Source organism: Aulonocara stuartgranti (assembly GCF_965226115.1).
Source record: "Aulonocara stuartgranti genome assembly, chromosome: 16".
Lineage (NCBI taxonomy): Eukaryota > Metazoa > Chordata > Actinopteri > Cichliformes > Cichlidae > Aulonocara > Aulonocara stuartgranti.
Window position 1 is genome coordinate 1,425,188 of NC_138952.1, and position 22,458 is coordinate 1,447,645.

Consider the following 22,458-nt stretch of genomic DNA (forward strand, 5'->3'; position numbering starts at 1 on the left):
GCACATTTACTCCGACAGCATCCTAGTGCAAAGACAAGTGGAAGCAGACAAAAACAACAAGCAGCATGCTACAAACTTTACCCGAGTCATTTAGACAGCTGTTAGCACAGGATTCTCCTTATGGGGACCTGATATGTTTAATATGCTGCTGAGAATATAGCCCAGAAGAAGCGGATAGTAGAGCTTTTATTTTGAAAGAGCCATTTCTCTGTAATAAACTCTCTTTTCCAAAGATGAGGGATTCCTCCATCAGATAGATTTATTATTTTTATTACTTTGTTGTTTCAGCAACAATAAATTTTAAAAACTGTACTTTTGAGTTAAAATATATATTTATAATTTTAATAAATGACAAATGAAAAAAGCATGAACATCTTTTTGTATCGAAAAAATATCGAACCGTGAATTTTGTGTATTGTTGCACCCCTAATAAATAGGTGAGTAATAGTGAAGTACTGTAAGGTTTTCCACCTTATTACGAGATGGTAATAATAACAAGTTATTGCACAAATCCTAGTGCTAGTCCTGAGAGGGAGGTGATCCTCATCAACAAGTGATATCTTGTATCAACAGCAGTCAACACTGGAGGCAACAGTGTACAAACAAACATTAGTACTCAGTATAATCTGTACACATATATAGTTTTTAATAACTTCACTCTGAACTGTAACCTGGTTAATTTTTTTTTTTTTTTGTGTCCCTTTTGGATCTTTAGCATCAGAATTGTTGTCTTAAGGCCAAGAAAGATGCCAAGCGGATTTATTTTACCAAGTGGATCATCATGGCCTTGCCATATTGGTCCATTTGATTGACCTTTATTATAATTATGAATTTATTTTATTTTCAGTTGCTACAAACGGGACAGACATGACTGGGGGATAGGACAGGGAGAAAGAATGAAAGAAAGAGAGGGAGAGAAAGAAAACCAAAGGGGAGAAGAGACGGTGAGAAGGGGGGAAGAAAGAAAGAAAAACAAACAAACAAAAAAAACAAAACACCTGGGTCACCTGTATGGAGAAAAAAACAGAAGAGAAAGCAAACAACAAAGAGCAACATAATAAAAAAAACGGCACCATCACAATAAACTAGCTAGCAGTAGATATCAGTAGATACTAAATAATAAACGATATTGTGCAGCACGCAAGATAGACAGCGCAGAATGTGCTTTGAGGCAGCAGCCAAGAAAGCTTTAGTCCGCGTCTGTGAACACCCGTGTGTACACCTGTGTGCATACCTGTGTGGATCAGCATGCTTGCATTCCAAAGGTTTCTCCATGTAACGATCTGATAGGGAGTGTGGGGGGGCCACAGCCCCGTCCTCCAGGGTATGAAGCAGGTATGGAGGAGGTCAAAACTCCAGACATCCAGAGGCCCCAGAGTACAAGGACCCGAGGAGGACCACCAAAGGGTGGTAACCTGGTTAATAATTATATATTTATTAATGATACCAGTGCATAATGTTACATGTGTGAGAGCCAAACCATCCTCAGAATCAGCCTGACATATGAATGAGAACGTGACATAGGGGGGGGGGCGGAACAGCGGCGTTGTCTTCACGCACTCGGGGAACGTACCCGAGCACTTTGACCCCGCTGCTGCCCGTCAGGCCTTTCTCCACCTCTGCGCTCCGTCCTGGACAAACCTGCATCAAAGAGAGGATGATTGAAGATAATCTGGTATCCTATCATGTTGAGTAAGATACTTTGTGACACTGTGGAAGAAAATGAAATGCACGTGAAAAGAAACAAAGAGACATAAATGATGTTTAAACAGGAATAAAAGCCCCCGGCTCAGTGTGGGAATTGTCTCTAAAAGGGACGTATCTGCTCTCATAAGAGGTGTGTGTGTGTGTGTGCATGTGTGTGTGTGTGTGCATGTGTGTGTATGGAGGCTCTGAAGCTGCATTTCACAAAGCGCAGTAATTCATCATCACACTGCCTCCATTTTCAAAGCTTTTCTTCTCAGCAGAAGATAACGTGCTGCTTGCTTTCCACACAGATGCTGTCCAGCTCAGCATCGTTGCAATCACAGCTCGCTCGTCTACAGCTCGACATCACAAAGCTTCTAACACCATTTTGTCACCAAATGTAAATTTTATTTTTTAAAAATCACATCTGATTATTTGCATATTACAAGTCTTTTTGTGTGTTTTCATTAATATTACGGTTAGACAACAGCTGTGAAGTTGGTCAAGCATGTAGAATAATATTAAGATTTACAAGCACAACCTCCCCCAGCCCAGTGTTATGAACGAGCATATGAATTTTACGAAGGCTGTGAAGTTCTCACAGCAGCTCCCACTTTAGGTCCAATAGACAGACGTGGCTCTGCTTTTCAGACGGGCTTAAATGCAAAGCTTTTTTGATAAAGCTTATAGTCGGGTCTGGGTGAGGTAACCCTGAACCAGTCTATATTAATACTGCTGTGGGCTCCGGCTGGAGGACTTCCCATGATGCACAGAGCTCTTCTCCTCCACATCCTGCTTTTATATGCCACTATTGCACGCTACCAGCTTTTGTCTTCCCTCTCCTGAGGTTGTATTTTGTCCTGTTTGTTGTTCTTGACATTTCCATGCTACTCGTTGCTCCTCTTTAATAACGTAGGTCTTTACCTTACAATCTAAAGTGCCCTGAAGTTACTGTCGCTGTGCTGCTCTCTCCAAAGTAGAATTAAATAACACGGCGTGCCATTTAATACTTTGTTTTCCACACCTTGACCTTGAATTTAACCCGAAGCTCTTTGTATGTCATTTAAAACCAGAGAACTGCTGTGCTTTTTATACACAGTCTGCGATGTGTTCAATGACATTCAAGCCTCCGCTCTGTGCAGAAGGCCGATCATTAATTTGTTGAAACAGGACATCAGCTCTCTCCTCAGGTGAGATTATAATGACGCTGACTTCAAAGCTCTGATGTAAATCCTCTCTGGCTCTGGGCTCAAACCCCAGCTGTCTAAATGCAGGCATCGGTTTTTCACATGACAGTGAATAAAACAAGATTCAGAGGTCCAGCGTACTTTGATTGAAACATATAAAAACAAAGCGATGTTTCCCAAAATCACAGCGGCTGATACGGTGAGTCCATCAGTCCAGTCAGCTGTGACGTGAGCTTACGTGTCCTAAAAACACACGTCAGCCTGGCTGATGGTGACATCATACACTTTATATCTGAGAGCTTATTTTTCTCTTTGGCGGTTAAAAGCTTGCTGCTTGTCCTGCCGCTGATAATTACTGTTGACTTTACAGTTGTGACATTTCAGCTGTTTACAGTGGGACTGCATGGCGCTCATATCCTGCACAGCATGAGGGTGAACGGAGATAACGTGTCGTGGTTCTCGGTCCTTTTGACCCAGCATTTAGAGTTTCTTGTGTTTCTTGATATTCTGTATTTGGTTTATGTTCATCTTAGTCTGTTTTGACTTTCTTACACTCCCTGTTTAGTTCCTTGATCATTAGCTTCCTCCTTGTGTCTTTGTCCTCTGTGTGTCTGTGTTTCATTCTATGTTCCCCATCATGTCTCCTCTCGTCTTCCCTCGCTCCCTCTCGTCTGGCTTTCCTCCACTACTCTCACGTTTCAGTCCTGAGTTCCTTTGTTTCCTGTTTTATTGTGAAAGTCTTGCATTCCTTATTCAGTGTGTTTAGTTTTGTTCCCCTGGTCTCGTTGTGTTCGTTGGGGCTAATTCGGCTCAGCTGTGTTCCCCATCTGTTCCCTCGTGTTTAAGCGCTCTCTCCCTCGTTCCCCGCCGTGCGTTCTGCCTCCCCACCTGTTTAGTTTCATGTATATTTCAGTTTTAGTTAGTTCTGTGTTTCTGCTCCATTCCTGCCTGCTTCACACGGCTAATTCATGACATCAACCCGTGTGAAGCCTGGTCCAGTCACGCCTTCGCTCTGAGCCAGTCCTGAGTAACACAGCTCTGCATCCTATCACTATCGCTGAGCCTCTTTGAGGAAACTCATTTCTGCTGCTCATCTTATTCTTCAGTCACTACCCACAGTATTTGCCCTCTTCAGTTCAATTCAGGCTTATTTACACGGCAGCAACAACAGTTGCCTCGAGGTTGTAAGATAAAGATGTTCTTTCTCTCTGTTCTCTGTTTATTGTCACACTTACATCATTCAGATCATCAAACACATTTAAATATTAGACAAAGATAAACTGAGTAAATACAAAATTCAGCTTTTTAATTATTATTTAATCAACTAATGGAAAAAGTTACCTGGCTGTGTGAAAAGGTGATTGTCCCCTAAACCTGTTGTTGTGCAGTTATGGGAAAACCTTTCAAATCAAACTGATGTTGCTGTGGAGGAGTTCTGGTCCACTCTTCTTTGCATAGTTGTTTGAAGTCAGCCGCATTGGAGGGTTTTCCAACATGTTTAACATCATCCAGTATCTCAAATCCTCACACTGATTCTGGTTTGTTTTTAAAACCATTCAGAGGTGAACTTGCTGCTCTGGGATCAGTGTCCTGACTCTCCAGCTTCAGCTCATGAACCGATGATTCGGATATTTTCTGACAGAGAGCAGAATTTATGGTTCCATCAATTACAGCGAGTCGCTTCATATTTCAGGTTCCCTCTGAGATGATTAAAGAGTGGTTGTGGTTTTGTGGTTTGTGCATCATCGTAACCGTCGCTCTGTGACGCGATGGACTCAGCTTCTCTGGTTAGTCTGAGATCACACTGATCACGCAGCTTTCTGCAGTGACTGAAAGACAACATCTGCACTCTGATATTTCTGCTTCTGTCATTAGACAGGATGTGGATCAAAGTCCATTTAACTATATTAACTATAACTTTGTTGTGCTCAGCTGGCACAGGCAGGAACCATAAATATGTATGTAGCTGTTGTTGTTTGTAGAGGAAAAAACAGACAACACAATGATTATTGGTGCTCTGCAGCTCATAAAACAGATTAAAACCAGCTGGAACAACATGAAGCCGCTGCTAACCTAATGTCCCAAAATGTGCTGTTTCTGGAGAACCCCTGTAGACGCTGTTACCTCAAAGACTACAATCCTGGAATTAAACCTAAAAGCATTAAAATGGATATTAAATCAACAATACAAAAACCGTCGCGGTCCTCCCGGATATCTTGTGCTAATAATAACTGTGCGCTGTTTATTTATTGATTTATTTTATCTATTTGTATTCTATTAAGGTTGGACGGTAGCTGTGCGGGTGCTGTAATCGATGGGTGTGCGTCTCCCAGTCAGACTCACTGAACTGGACTCAGTTGTGTTTGTGGTGCTGATGCTTCTTGGAGCCTTTTATGCCTCGGCTAATATGATTTTCTGTGCAGTAGGACTATTTGTGCTTCGGGTTTTGTTGCTTTCTATATTGCGTATCACATTAAAAACTAATACAGATGTGTGGGAAGCAGCTGTGGGACACTAATGATATTATTTTTAGAAAACATTTAATTTAAGAATAACTCCAACAAAGAAAGAACCACACCTGCAGAAGGACAAGTAAAGAGATGCTCAGAGTAACAAATGATGTTCAAGTCCCTCTGGCAGAGATGCAGGGAGCTACAGCCCACGGGGATAGCTGGGTGGGCGATAATGTCTTCCCAGAGGCCCCGCTGAGCCCAGCACCCGACTCCCCCATAGGAGAAAGGATAGGTTCAGTGCACGTACACAAACAAGTAGAGTTATTCACCCAAGAGACTCCCGAGCCATGCAGGTAAGACCACACGTGTATCACTTCAATTTATCATTCTCACAGGGCAGGCTTTGCACACACGGTGTAGCTGTGCTAGATCAGCTGATATGAAGCACGGCCAGACACGAGCAGCTCGGCGAAACAGCAAACGTGCCAAACGGGGATTAGGTCATCGTGGCTTACAGCAAGTATAAACAAATGCATAGTTTTGGTATGCGTCCATGCAACGTTTGTCTCGGTCCTGAAAGTCACAGTGTGACAATTTATTCTAAACATTATAGAAATAAATCTGAACTTTATTTGTTGGTGAAGTCATTTCAGACCAATTCACCACACTGATTCAAGAGTTCTCCTCACACTGTTGCTGCAGACACACAAATGTTAGCCTGTTTTATTTAATGTATTCATCTTATTGTTTATATATCCAGGAAACGTGAGGGTTTCTTCGTCAGCGAGCATTCAGCTACACGTGGAAACGTTTAGAAAAAAGGAATAAATACGGATAAAATGAGTCTATTAAAAAGACGTTTGCTGTATTTTTAACGGTGAGTTATATTTATTAAACGTCTGTGCAATGAGAGATATATTATAGACGTGTACAACAAAGCACGTTACACATCACAGTTACTCTGAGTTAAGCTGAGCTTCCTGCACACTTACAGTCTGATTGCAGCGCGAGTGTTCAGGAGAAGGAGAAAATAGTAGAGTTCACCACTTTTGAGGAGTGGAGACATTATTTCTATTTTTATTGCACAAAAGGACGAGAGCATGATGGTTCTCAAAGCTTTCACTCGAACCTGAGACTGAGCAGTGGACTCACAACATTTTCTTTACAGGCTGGTTTTGCACACTTGTGTTATATTGTTAGCTGCTAATTATGTGACTCTCAGGCCATGGTGTCATGGTCCTGGGTCGTGCGACCCAGTGTTTTGAGTTTTAGTCTATTTTGATGTTTATTGTTTGTTTAGGTTCATTAAGTTATTCCAGCTCATCTGTAATTATATCACCCTTGTGTTAGGTCTCCCTTGCCCTTCATGTGTTTATGTCTGTGTGTCTTATGTTGCCATGTTGGCGTTTCTGTCATCTTCCCCTGTACTCCGTCTCCCTGGTTCGTGCGTCTACCTGTCATGAGTCATGTCTGCGTGGTTATGTCTGATCTCCATGTTTCCTGTTTTACTTTGAAAGTCTGTATTCAATGTCAGTGTATTTAGTTGCACCTCTCCTGTCCTGTCTTTAGGTTCATGTGTGTCAGCTGTGCTCCCATGTGTGGCCACTTCCCCTGATCATCCCTCATGTGTATTTAGTCTCTGTGTTTCATGCAGTCTGTGTCACGTCGTCTGTGTCCCCGCCTCCATGGTTTCACGGTCAGTCTTTGCAGTTATCACCATAGTCTCTGAGTCTTCTTAGTTTGTCACAGTACTAGTTTTCCCAGTTTAGTTATAGTCTAGTCTAGTGTTTGTACACTTTGTCTTCAGCCATAATAAAGGCTCGCTTTCTGTTAAGTTCACTCCCGTCTACTCACTTGTGTGCGCACCTGGGTCCATCACACACACCACCACACGGCCTGTCTCCGCAGACATGTTGTGGTGTTAACAGCAAATACGTAAGGTAATCAGTTTAAAAAGAGAAAAAGCCGAGCTCGTGTACAACACCTGCATAAATGGAAGGGCAGCATCTGGAGTACAAATGTGTGCCAAACCAAAGATGCAGCTCAGGCTGCTGCGGGAGATACAGCAGGAGCTGAAAGCTACGCTTTATTTTACCGGTGCTGGAAATGTTTTGCTTACTCAGCAGGAGTTCCTGCTTTTACAGGTTGAAGTACATCCCAGCAAAGTTCGGATTTCATTGCCAACCTCACGGGAATGTTGCAATTATCTGAACGAGAAAATTCAAGTTTCCAGAACTCTTTTCATTCAAAGTTCACATAAAGAGTCTCCAATATTTGGAGTTTTCATTTGTTTTTAACAGTGATGCATTACTTTAAAACAAACGTTATTATATGTAATACTTTGTGTTGGGGCTGTTAACAGTGCCAACACTACAGGGAGTGCAGAATTATTAGGCAAATGAGTATTTTGTCCACATCATCCTCTTCATGCATGTTGTCTTACTCCAAGCTGTATAGGCTCGAAAGCCTACTACCAATTAAGCATATTAGGTGATGTGCATCTCTGTAATGAGAAGGGGTGTGGTCTAATGACATCAACACCCTATATCAGGTGTGCATAATTATTAGGCAACGTCCTTTCCTTTGGCAAAATGGGTCAAAAGAAGGACTTGACAGGCTCAGAAAAGTCAAAAATAGTGAGATATCTTGCAGAGGGATGCAGCAGTCTCAAAATTGCAAAGCTTCTGAAGCGTGATCATCAAACAATCAAGTGTTTCATTCAAAATAGTCAACAGGGTCGCAAGAAGCGTGTGGAAAAACCAAGGAGCAAAATAACTGCCCATGAACTGAGAAAAGTCAAGCGTGCAGCTGCCAAGATGCCACTTGCCACCAGTTTGGCCATATTTAGAGCTGCAACATCACTGGAGTGCCCAAAAGCACAAGGTGTGCAATACTCAGAGACATGGCCAAGGTAAGAAAGGCTGAAAGACGACCACCACTGAACAAGACACACAAGCTGAAACGTCAAGACTGGGCCAAGAAATATCTCAAGACTGGTTTTTCTAAGGTTTTATGGACTGATGAAATGAGAGTGAGTCTTGATGGGCCAGATGGATGGGCCCGTGGCTGGATTGGTAAAGGGCAGAGAGCTCCAGTCCGACTCAGACGCCAGCAAGGTGGAGGTGGAGTACTGGTTTGGGCTGGTATCATCAAAGATGAGCTTGTGGGGCCTTTTCGGGTTGAGGATGGAGTCAAGCTCAACTCCCAGTCCTACTGCCAGTTTCTGGAAGACACCTTCTTCAAGCAGTGGTACAGGAAGAAGTCTGCATCCTTCAAGAAAAACATGATTTTCATGCAGGACAATGCTCCATCACACGCGTCCAAGTACTCCACAGCGTGGCTGGCAAGAAAGGGTATAAAAGAAGAAAAACTAATGACATGGCCTCCTTGTTCACCTGATCTGAACCCCATTGAGAACCTGTGGTCCATCATCAAATGTGAGATTTACAAGGAGGGAAAACAGTACACCTCTCTGAACAGTGTCTGGGAGGCTGTGGTTGCTGCTGCACGCAATGTTGATGGTGAACAGATCAAAACACTGACAGAATCCATGGATGGCAGGCTTTTGAGTGTCCTTGCAAAGAAAGGTGGCTATATTGGTCGCTGATTTGTTTTTGTTTTGTTTTTGAATGTCAGAAATGTATATTTGTGAATGTGGAGATGTTATATTGGTGTCACTGGTAAAAATAAATAATTGAAATGGGTATATATTTGTTTTTTGTTAAGTTGCCTAATAATTCTGCACAGTAATAGTCACCTGCACACACAGATATCCCCCTAAAATAGCTAAAACTAAAAACAAACTAAAAACTACTTCCAAAAACATTCAGCTTTGATATTAATGAGTTTTTGGGTTCATTGAGAACATGGTTGTTGTTCAATAATAAAATTATTCCTCAAAAATACAACTTGCCTAATAATTCTGCACTCCCTGTACAGACTGGTGCTGAGTACGACTGACTGAGCACATTTTAAAATCATGATTCGCTGGAAGGTCGACACCAAGGTCAGCAGAGTCTCTGCCGTCTGGATTTTAATACACAGCCTGACAAGATTAATAAGTCACAGTTATTAGTTTTGAACCACGAAGTTCCATTTACACAGAGATGACCACAGTTTGATTAAAAGTAACGAGATTAACGTCATTAAAATTACAGGTGAGCACATGAACTTTGGGGAAAATCGAGGCAGTTAAAAGCTGCAGGCTAATAACGGGCTGGTTCCTTCTGCAGGGTTTAGGTGAAGCTGCAGGTAAAGCATGTCTAAGCTGCCTGATTTTTTACTCATCCTCAAAATGCTGCAATTGCCGCACCTCTAAATATGACTCGCAAGGGCACGAACTCAGGTAGCACCAGATCAAAAGCCCAGATTTAGATTAAATCAGCTGATGATGAATTTACAAGGAAAGCAATTTAAAAGGGCCTTAAGAGTTCAGCTTTTGTTTAACATCGGGGAGCGCGCAGACAGTTCAGTGCCAAACCCGAGGGACTGGATGTCTGACAGTCTTCATTTGCTTTGGATCGTCAAATTTGCTCTCATGCTTTAGATTTTAAAAGCTTTACTGGCATGGAGCGGGACTATAAAGTTCACTTCACTATATTAAAATCAAACATTATAAAGCCTGCTTCATGCACCAATTGAAACATAACAAATTCACCCTGGCATCAAGCCGTGTATTACCTTTAAATGAGGGACAATAGTTGGTCATGTGGTGCTTTTTGTGTTCTCGTATGCTGGCAGGTCCTGCTGTGTGCAAACGCAAACGCAGCACAAATCACTGACAATGAGACGTCATACAGTCACATCCATGCAAGACAAATCCACTGGGGGGTGAATGGCGACCTTTGAACCCAAAGCTCCGCCTGGCTTACAACTGTCGCCATCAGCAAGAAACCCGACAGCGCACGCGTCACTGCATGGGCTTCCTGCACCACCCGTAAAAGAAACACGTGTTTAGATGGATGTGGTGTTAAACTATTAGTGTGGAGCAGATATTTATTTTAGCTTGTAGGCTTTTATTAGCCAACGTGTAGTCTTGCTGAGCTTGTGACGCACGCAGTGGGTTTGAAGTCTGGGCGCCAATGATCCTTACAAACTCCGTTCCATTGAAGAGAGCGTTTTAACCAAACGCCATATCTTACAAAATGTCGAGATTTTCTAATACGGGGAAATGCGAAGCAGTTAAAGCAAATGGAGGGTGATCAGTGTGTGCCTTATCTACCTCATACTGCAGAGTTATTCTTAAATTTCTCTTGTTTTCACTTCAGTGCTGCCGACTCACAAATCCTCTGCTCTCTCCGTCTTCTGTTGCCAGACACAGCCAATTAGAGGGATAGGAGACTCGGAAAGCCTGAGCATGTCTCTCCACATTTCAGTAATAGCGTGGATATGCCAGTGGTTAGGGAAGGGATGTCATATAAAGTACAGTCTGCCAAGAAAATATGTGCAGTGCTGGAAACATAATGATCAATAATTTGCACAGTGCCATCTGCAGATGATTGCAGTCAAAATAACCTATGTGTAAAGACACCATCACCGGACAGGCCGGCTCGCCATCAATCATCGGCATCCAAAGCTTTTTATGATGGCAGCCGCTCACATCATGCTGTCGGCAGCGACTGGAAATCACATGTTTGTTCAGACGATTAGAAATCTGCACCTACTGAACACTTTATATTTACAGCAGGGCAGCTCGACCAGGCTGACTTTTAACCACGCTGTATTTGGTTAGGCAGCACTCGTTAATGATGTTCGTTCCTCTTTAAATAAATTAAAGCTCGTCTTTACCTTTGCAGTTTGATTCCATTCTGTGGCATCATCATCCTCACTGCACTGGTTTATATACCAGTGATCACAACATCCTCCACAGGGCACCAGGACCACATCTCCACCTTTGGCCAACTGGGAATCACACATGAACGTAACATGCATGGCTTTGGGAGGAAAATGAACACAGGCAGAGAGACAACATGCAAACCCCACACAGGAAGGTTCTAGCCAATCAGAACTCTTCAGTATGAAGTACTGAACGACTGCGCCATTTAGCAGCTTTTATTATTTCTATTTCTCAGGAGATGAGAAAAAGAAATAATGCCCTTTCCTCTCCTCTCTCCCTTCACACCCCAGTGACCGCCCCTCGCTGAACCTGGTTCTGTTCTTGGTTTCTTCCTGTTAAAAGAGAGATTTTTCCTTCCTGCTGTCACCCAGAGCTTGTTCTTAGAGGTGCATCTGATTGCCGGGTCTTTACCTGACAGTGTGAAGCACCTTGAGGTTACTATGATTGGACACAATAAGGGAAACACTTTACAGAACGTAAGCACAGGCTGCCCACGTCTTATTCACGGGTCGTGTTATAAAATGTTACCAAAGCTCTTTTAGTAACAGTTTGTTTGTGACGGACTGTGGCTGCATCTGCACCTTTATAATGAAGTCACCTGCACCCATATGGAAAAGAAATAGTAAAAACGTATAAAAGACTTAAATAACATGTGGCCTACTTCATACAGTGAATCATAGAAGCCTTATATGATTTACTCATGAAAGTGGCCACTTTCTCATTACTTCATGTATTGTTTTAGTATCCAAAACATACAAGTTTCATTTATATAATTTTTCAAGGGGTCTTATATGTGTTTTCACTCTTGTATGCTTTTTCATACAAGTTTCACACAGGACAGATACAAACTTTATAAGATTCATATAGATCTTTTCCATGTGGGCAGTCATTTGAATAATACTTGTGAGGTGAAATTAGGAACAGAGGTTGTTGCACACTGTTTTAAAGTGTAATGTGATTACAGTAGCCCCAACAGACGTGATGAAAGTATCTCAATTTATCTTTCAGACTATAGTTTTGAATTCTCCTGACTGACTCTAATGAAAATGAAACCAAGGACAGCACAGCCACTTAGGACGTATGTGCTTTCATCTGGTCAGTGGGTGAGGCAGAGGTTTAGAAGACACACTGTGGCTAACTGACCGCCACTTAGTGTGCTACGAGCTGTGACGCTGAGTGGGTAGTCAGACGCCAGAAGCTTCTGTGGGTCTCTTCTTCTGCAGTAGGATGAAAAAAAAAAAGTCTGGACAAGCAGTGATAGTTGCAAGAAGTGCATTCATTGCGAGCTAGCATGTGTGCTAACACACAGAGGAGAGCAGGTCATCTACTAATTGGAAGGGAGGTGGTTTGATCCCTGGCTGCTCCCGTCTGCATGCCAAAGCATCCTCGGGCATCCATCAGTGAGTGAATGTTAGAAAGCACTGAGGCACAGAAAACATTAGTGTGTGAGTGGATGACTGAGTGCTGTATGAGCAAGGAACTGGACTGCTGTTACAGCCTTCTGTTTTGAAATGACATGTAATACAAATTGTAGACATTTCCCTCTTGAAAATGTCATTTCCAACGATATTATGGTACAAGGATGCAGTCAGTTTCAATATTAATGCTCTCGAGTCCTTTTCATAAATCAGGAATTTAAATGTCAGGAAGTTTCCCAAAGTTTAAGCAGATGTTTCATGCATCACTTTCACCTGGACTATCAGGATGTTTGTTTGCACTATGGGCTCAAATTGTGGTCATAAATATTTTGTACTTGTAAATCAGTTTTGTATGTGTAAAAAGAATTTGTGTGTGAAAATACGTGTGAAACTCTGCAAGTTACAAGTACGAATTTTGACCCTGTTTTTCTTCCTTTCAGCTGATTGGTCAATGTCATGTCAATCACAAATGTAACTATCCAATCAGAGAACAGATGGGTTTGGCTGTTTGAGGGACGTTTTTTTTGAACTGCAGGTCCTTGAAGGGTGATACAGTTTGAAGCTGGAGGATCTCTATATAAATATCCGATAGCAGCTAGGTCCCCAAACTTTCAGCAGCTGTTGAAAGGATAAAGTTGTGCTATATCAGTGGTTAGAAACACCATCATTACTTTAGGATTAGTGTAACTCAAAGTCAGGGCTGACCCGGGACCATTGCTGTGAGTCACAGTGCGCAGCATAAAGGTCCTTTCACATCGGACCAGGATGTGCTGCTAATTTGTGATTGACGTGAGATCGGCCAATCAGATGAAAGGAAGAAAAATAGGGTCAAAATTTGTACTTGTAACTTGAAACTTGAGGGCAGAGTTTCACACACAAATCTTTTTTACGCTTACAAATCCTGATTTACAAGCACAGAATATTTATGACCACAGTTTGAGCCCATACCACTGCAAAAAACTGAGTCATAACTGAGACTTGAGAGTAATTTTGTAAGAGTATATATGTTTTTTAAAAGAACTACATGGCATAAATTTAACATGAGTAAAACTGTGCTTACTGAAACATGTCTATAGCATGATGCCAGGGAGACGCTGGTGAGGAATCAGCAGTTTGTCGCACACTGTGCTGCAACAGTGATTCTCTTTGTTCAAGACAACCAGCAAAAGGAAGTGTAATCCAACGCTGACGCTCACTTCCTTTGTGGCTTCAGCCGTCTCTGTGCTGAAACTACAGCATGTTTTGACACAAAGTGCCACTATAACAATTAATATTTGAGAGTCACATATAATGACCTTGGGTAAGAGAAGACAAATGAGGCGTAGCATAGGTTGACAAAAGCCTCCTGTTTCCACATCAGTTACTTTCATATCTGGTAACAATAATGACAAAAGGATTGAAGCCTCGATGGAAAAAGCCTCGCTGTCTTACTGTAGCTCCTTGTCATTCTCCTCGAGTGCTGTGGGCAGGGCCGCCCTCTCTGCTGGGATAAGGTTATCTTGAATGGAAGAAACCCTCGGAGAAGCAGTATTGATCCAGCCCACAATTTCACACAAAGCTCTGCATTCACCATAAAAATGTTGGCAAGAATAATGTCGTTGCTTCTCATTTGGGGCTTAACACAAAATTCTCAGGAGAAGCTGCTCAATGACTTTCCTTATTTCCTATTCAGGCTCCATCATAAATGTCATCATATGCAAAGCAGGATTTCTGAATGCCCGGCTGCATGCACCAAGCTCAGAGGGCTGAACCCAGCGTCTTGCATTTCACATGATGATCACCTGCGCTGGCTTTTCCCGTCTACAGCAACTTATGACAGTAAGCAGTTTGAGCTGCAAACCAACCACCGCCTGGTGTTGAGATTTGTCTACGTTTACTTTTACTTGTTTCTTGCATGCTTGGTGTGCACTGTCAGCCTGCTGAGTGGCGAACCCCTTTGATGCACATTCATGGACTAATATGAAAAGTGCAGAAACTGTTATTCTCCTAAAGACAAAATCTTCTGAGTTTAGTATCTTCAAACCTTTTATATTTGTAGTTTTTCCTCACAGCAAAATACCTGCAAACACATTTTTATGAGCCTCATGTGCATAAAGCATTTAACACGCAGTGCTACTATATATACCTTCGAATGTCACCAATGTATTCATCAATTTCAAAGGAACGAGCACAAAGGATGACATTAACATCTGTTGGGTCAGAGATCGCACCTTAGAGCATACTGCAGACTCTGATTTCCTTCACATGTGTTTAATTGAGATAATCTGATCAGGTGCATAAAACCAAGGTCAGTGAGAACGAAGTGGGGCTCGAGGTGTGCGCACCACAGGCTCGTCCAGTAATGAAGCGGTAAAAACATGTTTGTCCGTGTTATTGAAGGATGTGTTGTCGCTATAACAAACACATCCTCCATATACACATACAGATCAGAAATCTCATCATGCTGTCACATTGTTAGAACTGGAAATAACTGCCTGCGTGGTGATGAGCAGGCGGTAAAGCTGCGAGACGTTTTCTAGCTGTCAGACAAATACAAGAGTGTCCTTGACCTGAACTGAATACAGAAGAAATGCTGTTTTCCAACCATATTTTCATTTTTCCACATTTACAACATCGTTTGACACAAAACATTCTATCAGGAAATAAACAAACTGCAAATATTTTGTTTATTAAATGGCAAACAAATTGTTTTTGTTTGAACCAAAATTCACTCATTTTTTTCAGAAATCTTCCTCTTTATGTTCAATCTAAACATGACGATTAAATAACACCAGCTAAGGTTTTTGTTTTTACACCTGTGAATGTTGGTTAAGTAGTTGAGTTTTAGGTGTTCATCCTCTATCTATCTAAAAACTATCTAAATAAAATGTAATATGTGAGCACAGAGAGAAAAAAATATTATATATATTATATTATACTATATATTATGCAATAATATTGTCTCTTGTGTGCTGTTGTGTTCAGATTGTGTTCCAGTTTCAGTAGCACATAAACTAAACAAGTAGATGTCACAAAAGTCACATCCTTTGCAATCTTCATATCACATCTAAAAATCGATGTTGTCGTGGTTGTGATTTGGATTACCAGTATAGAAACCAGTGTAGGACCATGCTGTCTGTGGTTCATTCCTGTAATTAGAAAGAAAAAATGTTCTAATGTTACTGTAACACTTCTATGTTCATTCAGAAGCATCTGTGATGCTGAAACTACACTGTGGACCAGACGGTCGCCATAATAACATCATTTAAGGAGACACGACTACCAAGAATTTTCACTACACATGTTTGCTGTAACTTTAGAGCAGAGCAGGAAATGAGGCTGAGGAAATGAACCCAGACTGACCGCGCTGCACTCAGCTGTTTGGATTATATAGAACTGAAGGTCATGTAAGTATAGCTGTCCTGTTTATAGAGCTTTGAGAAAGTCCTGCTGTTCACCAACTGTGATAAAAGTAACTACAAATGTGGCAACAGTTACTAGAGATAATTTGAAAAGGTGCTGATATCCTTTGTAAGGTTAATGATTGCTGATTATCTAATAAAATATCTAAAACATAAATGCACATTAGTCAACAGGGTCCAGCTCTTATTTTAGATAAGAGATAGTTCAAGATATTGATCTTCACTTCTCAGTAGAACTAAATGTAATTAAGCTCCTCTCTAAATGCTGGATACAAATCAACTACTTGCTGAATATTGGATCCATTCTGACAGAATTTTTTTGTCCCCCACCCCCATTCAACCTTCAAACACCCCGATACTGAAGTATAATTTGAGGATATTGTTGATAACACCTTAATACTTCCTTCATTGACTGTGGGAGAATCCATTCACACCTTCAGATCCTTTTAAAATTACATTTTGTGTATTTTTATCATCGTCTTTGTGAAGAACATTATTTTCAGCTGAACGCAGATGAAATAACAGAATGTTTTGCTTTTATCAGTTCATGTGACCCAGCTGGTCAGTTAGAGAGTTAATGAGTGAGGGTCTAAATACCCGACTGTCCTTTTTTGCAGAAAGTAAGCAACGCTGGCCTTTGTGATGAATTGAAACCTCCATTGTCGAAAGAATCACTTGAACCAAGGTTACACTGTAAACCAGATGAGCTACAGCAGACCATGCGCTATTTGAACTGTTTTTCTAAAGGCTAATTTTGTTCTTCATTCCTCCACCATCAGTTCATGACTGTTCATAACAGATAAGTGTAAGCCAATGGAGCTGTGTTTCCTAAGAAGCCAGTAAGCGCGCCTAATCCTATTTTAAAGAGCTCAACTGGGAGAAGCTGGTTAATATCCACTTCAGCCAGAACCAAGGCCTGGAGGTGCTGGTGCTCCAGTAGACCCGGCAGATCTGGACCAGAGAGACAAAGTGTAGCTGAATGGCAAGATGCAGATGGTCTCACGGGCTGTTCAGCACGTGCCACGGTGGAGCTTCACTGGAGGCATCAACAGTCTAGTTGTAAATACATTATGTGTGGCCAACACTGGAGGCGAGGATAGGATCATGGAAGGCACAGATGTGGCAAAAATATAAAACTGCCCTTTAGGCAGAAGTGAGAAAGAAAGGACAAACAGCCAAGGCCAATTAGACTAAAACAGCTGGGGTGGCGGGTAAGAAAGTTTTAGGCTGCTTCTGATTAATAGCTATCAGCCCTCATCTGAATCCTGCCTATTAGAGAAAATGTTTTTATGAAGCAATGGTAAGCTATATAACAAAGATGGTGAACAAACATCATGGAGAAATGGCTCCAGTATGTGCTGGTTGAACAATGGGATGCCATCCCACAGCAGTGACCAGCATGAGGAGGGGCCAGGCTGTTGTGGCTGTGTGTGGTTCTTCCACATGTCATTGAGGCCTCTGTTGGTTAAATGGATAAACTGGTAAATTCTCAAAAATACTCTTCTCTCCAGACGTCAAGCATCCCATCCAACAAATGATCCAAACAACAAAAACAAATTCAATAAGTGAATAAGTTGTTTTGCATTCACAGAGAAGATCTGGAGATTCTCATGAACTCAACTCTGCTCCTCAACCCACAAATGCATTTTCCCACAATGTGGCGCCATGAGAGTGGAAATAACCAGGCTTCCTACGGCATAAGATTTAGAGCCAAGAAGGATGGATGGATACACAGATAAATAGACGGATAGACGGATGGATAGATAATATATACATATATATATATATTAGGGGTGCAACGATACACAAAATTCATGGTTCGGTTCGATACTTTGGTGTCACGGTTCGATATTTTTTCGATACAAAAAAAATGTTCATGCCTTTTTCATTTGTCATTTATTAAAATTATAAATATATATTTTAACTCAAAAGTACAGTTTTTATATTTAATGTTGCGGAAACAACAAAGTAATAAAAAAATAATCTATCTGATGGAGGAATCACTCATCTTTGGAAAAGAGAGTTTATTACAGAGAAATGGCTCTTTCAAAATAAAAGCTCTACTATACGCTTCTTCTGGGCTATATTCTCAGCAGCATATTAAACATATCAGGTCCCCATAAGGAGAATCATGTGCTAACGGCTGTCTAAATGACTCGGCTAAAGTTAGTAGCCTGCTTGTTGTTTTTGTCTTTGCACTAGGATGCTGTCGGAGTAAATGTGCAGTCATATTCGTTGTGTTCCCACTAGTGCTGTCAGCGTTAATCTGAAATGACGTTAACGCCACAACACGGCAAATCTCCGTTAACGAGCTACCGCGGATCGCCCCGTGCTTGGGGCTGGAACACGTTAACGAGCTAACTGCGCTAACACACTAGTTCCCACCCATGTAATTGAGCATTGCGTGGCACATCCAACATACTGTTTTACTTTAGTCCATGACGCGCTTACCTTCAGGGTCATACGTCACATGAAAACCAAAATAGTTCCAAAGACCAGATCTGAATGAGGGTGGGGGAGGTTCAATTCGCCATGTTGCAACGAGCTTAGCTTCTGTCTCGCTAGCTTGCCCTGCGCTCAGTGAATCTGCGTTTGACTACTCCGCCTAGGCTGCACTGTCGAGCGCAGATCCACTGAGCGCTCAACGCAGACAGCATCGTCAGAAGGAAAGTTGATAAAATAAATTACAAATGTTGTATTGTTCCATACATATGTGTACTGAACCGAAAGCACTGTATATAAAAAACACCCAGCACGCCCCTGCGGGCGGTTTATCCTTCAAGCTCGGGTCCTCTACCAGAGGCCTGGGAGCTTGAGGGTCCTGCGCAGTATCTTAGCTGTTCCCAGGACTGCGCTCTTCTGGACAGAGATCTCCGCTGTTGTTCCCGGGATCTGCTGGAGCCACTCGCCTAGCTTGGGAGTCACCGCACCTAGTGCTCCGATTACCACGGGGACCACTGAGGGGATATATATATATATATATATATATATATATATATATATATATATATATATATATATATATATATATATATATATGCAGTCAACTCCAAGCCCATAGCACAAGTCACCATCAAGTGCGGGATCTACCAAGGAGATGCTCTGTCCCCACTGCTGTTCTGCATAGGCCTGAACCCCCTCAGTGAGATCATTAACAAGACTGGCTACGGATACCGACTACGGAACGGAGCAGTTGTCAGCCACCTCCTGTACATGGATGACATCAAGCTGTATGCCAAGAGTGAACGAGACATCGATTCACTGATCCACACTACCAGGCTATACAGCAATGACATTGGAATGTCGTTCGGACTGGAGAAGTGTAGTCGGATGGTAACAAAGAGAGGGAAGGTAGTCAGAACTGAGGGGATTGAACTACCAGAAGGCAACATTGCAGACATAGAGGACAGTTACAAGTACCTGGGGATCCCGCAGGCAAATGGGAACCATGAAGAGGCCGCTAGAAAAGCTGCAACCACCAAGTACCTGCAGAGGGTCAGGCAAGTCCTGAGGAGTCAGCTGAATGGTAAGAACAAGATCCGGGCCATCAACACGTACGCCCTGCCCGTGATCAGGTACCCTGCTGGGGTAATAGGCTGGCCAAAGGAGGAGATAGAAGCCACTGACATAAAGACAAGAAAGCTCCTTACCATGCATGGAGGGTTTCACCCCAAGTCCAGCACCCTGTACGCTAAGCGGAAGGAAGGGGGCCGGGGACTGGTGAGTGTCAGCACCACAGTCCAGGATGAGACAACGAACATCCAAGAATACATTGGGAAGATGGCCCCAACTGACCGAGTGCTCAGTGAATACCTCAGGCAGCAGAAACCCAAGAAAGAGGAGGGAGACGAGGAACCATCATGGAAGGACAGGCCCCTGCACGGTATGTACCACCGGCAGATAGAGGAGGTGGCTGATATCCAGAAATCCTACCAGTGGCTGGACAAAGCTGGACTGAAAGACAGCACAGAGGCACTAATCATGGCAGCACAAGAACAAGCTCTGAGTACAAGATCCATAGAGGCTGGGGTCTATCACACCAGGCAAGACCCTAGGTGCAGGCTGTGTAAAGATGCCCCAGAGACAATCCAGCACATAACAGCAGGGTGCAAGATGCTAGCGGGCAAGGCATACATGGAACGCCATAACCAAGTGGCCGGCATAGTGTACAGGAACATCTGTGCCGAGTATAACCTGGAAGTCCCGAGGTCAAAATGGGAGATGCCCCCAAGGGTGGTGGAGAATGACCGAGCTAAGATCCTGTGGGACTTCCAGATACAGACGGACAAAATGGTGGTGGCTAACCAACCGGACATAGTGGTGGTAGACAAACAGAAGAAGACGGCCGTAGTGATCGATGTAGCGGTCCCGAATGACAGCAATATCAGGAAGAAGGAACACGAGAAGCTGGAGAAATACCAAGGGCTCAGAGAAGAGCTCGAGAGGATGTGGAGGGTGAAGGTAACGGTGGTCCCCGTGGTAATCGGAGCACTAGGTGCGGTGACTCCCAAGCTAGGCGAGTGGCTCCAGCAGATCCCAGGAACAACAGCGGAGATCTCTGTCCAGAAGAGCGCAGTCCTGGGAACAGCTAAGATACTGCGCAGGACCCTCAAGCTCCCAGGCCTCTGGTAGAGGACCCGAGCTTGAAGGATAAACCGCCCGCAGGGGCGTGCTGGGTGTTTTTTTTTTTTTATATATATATATATATATATGTATATATGCATGCATATATACAGTATATGCGATAGATGGATGGGTGGACAGACACTCATTTCAATTTAGAAAATAATAAAAAGAGCAGGCCAAAATATTTGCAGACCTTGTTACCACCCAAACTGCCGCCTCCTCTTATATCGCAATGAAAGAGCATTCCACTCTTTGCAGCGCACTCGTCTCATAACACACTGCAAGGAGTACATTTGCATATTTCAAGGGGTGACAATGTCATTTGCATAAATTTAATGAGTCTTTCAAAGGAAAAAACACTGGATACCTGCAGAAACAAGCTGACATTGTTCAAAGGCCTTTTTTCCCCTTATTACTGACAATATTGGCCTTGGCTTGCAGACAAAGCACTGTTACACAGATTGTCAGGAGGTTTGACATCTTTGTTATCAGAGAGGCTGTTTTCCTGGGAGGGAAAACGTGCACAGAAGATGAAATTTCATACCCGCTAAATGGGTGGCATAGATAGTTAGCATGATATTGATACAAGGACTTGTTTGCTGGGAGGAGCTGACAATCACCAGGCACTAATACCGGTGTGTCATGGCGACGGAAGTCTGCGGCATTTTGATGAAAGCAGTTCAACTGTCAGTAACAAAATGGGCAAACTAATTACCAGTGTAAGCTGATTTCCTGGTTCACGCTCCCAACAGCTGGGAACGTCTCCAAGCGCACGGCATGATTGTTAAACTAAGAAAAGGTACATGTTCTGGGTAGGTACACCAGAGACAGTGTAAATGAATGGGACTGAGTGTATGGAAATGAAATAAATGTTCCCCTCTTACTGGGAACAGCCCTGTGAATTTCAATGAGGAGACGATGGTCTCTGTGGCAGTGAAAGCGAGGATTAAAAACTCCGAACTTCTTCTCCGTCAATCACGCTCCTAATGTGAATCTATGGCGTGGTGCCGCACAGGCTAGCAGAGGCCTTTTGTCTTCATATTGCCAGATATGAGATCAAAGTCTATGCGATCACTTCAAAGATGACATTTGCAAAAAAATAAACATGGCAATACTTTGCCACGGTCATTTCAGCAACTCCCCGTTTGTGCCGCTGTGCTCGGCCGTGCATCGTTCTCTCTCCAGAGTCATTTATTAAATACTGATGAAACAATGGTGGCACATAAGCTCTCCTTTGTCAGGCCTAAGCTAAGTTAATTAATTAGCAATCCATGCCACAGTGCCAGGAGGTTGTTGATTGTATCATCCTAAGCCGTCATCCTGTGTAAATTGACTGAGATTGAGATCTAACAAGGCTTTGACCTGAATCCCTTCCTAACAACCTGATGTGTGAAACATTGATGAGGGGATTAAGCTGGAGGAGGCTAGAGGACATGTTATCTTCAGCTCCATTATGTGGCAGTGGTCAGACATGCACTGTGTGGAACTATGCTGTTGATGCGCAACCTTGAGGAGTGTGTCCTTTTAGCTTCATACAAAAAGTCTTCACTACACCGAGTCAAGCACGATAAAGACATGGCATGAATTTCAGATGTCAGTCCTAACTCTGACTTACACAGCGACTAGTGCTTTCTCTTTGTTCCCACAGCAATAATATCCTGAAATTATTCACACAGCAATTCAACATCTTTGAACCTGTTCAATTGGCATTCATTTGCAGTATGTGAGCAATAATATTCAGATGGCGTCTTTTGACCTGCTCGTTCTTTTAATGAGCAAAAAATGCATCTGGGTATCCTGCTACTGTGTCCTCAGTACAAAGAGTGACACTGGTGGTCACACCAAAGTGGT

The 22,458-nt window shown here is 42.6% G+C and overlaps 1 long non-coding RNA gene across 3 annotated transcripts in view; it reads right to left on the reverse strand.

Moving 5' to 3' along the window:
• Nucleotides 1-576: 576 nt before the first annotated feature.
• Nucleotides 577-22,458, reverse strand: part of LOC309691522 — a 52,190-nt gene continuing 30,308 nt past the window's right edge. For 2 of the 3 annotated variants that reach the window (XR_014272034.1, XR_014272036.1), the window contains one exon: nucleotides 577-1,641. This is a non-coding gene — a long non-coding RNA (uncharacterized lncRNA). The remainder of the gene's footprint in view (nucleotides 1,642-22,458) is intronic. The other variant, XR_014272035.1, reaches the window with a different exon arrangement.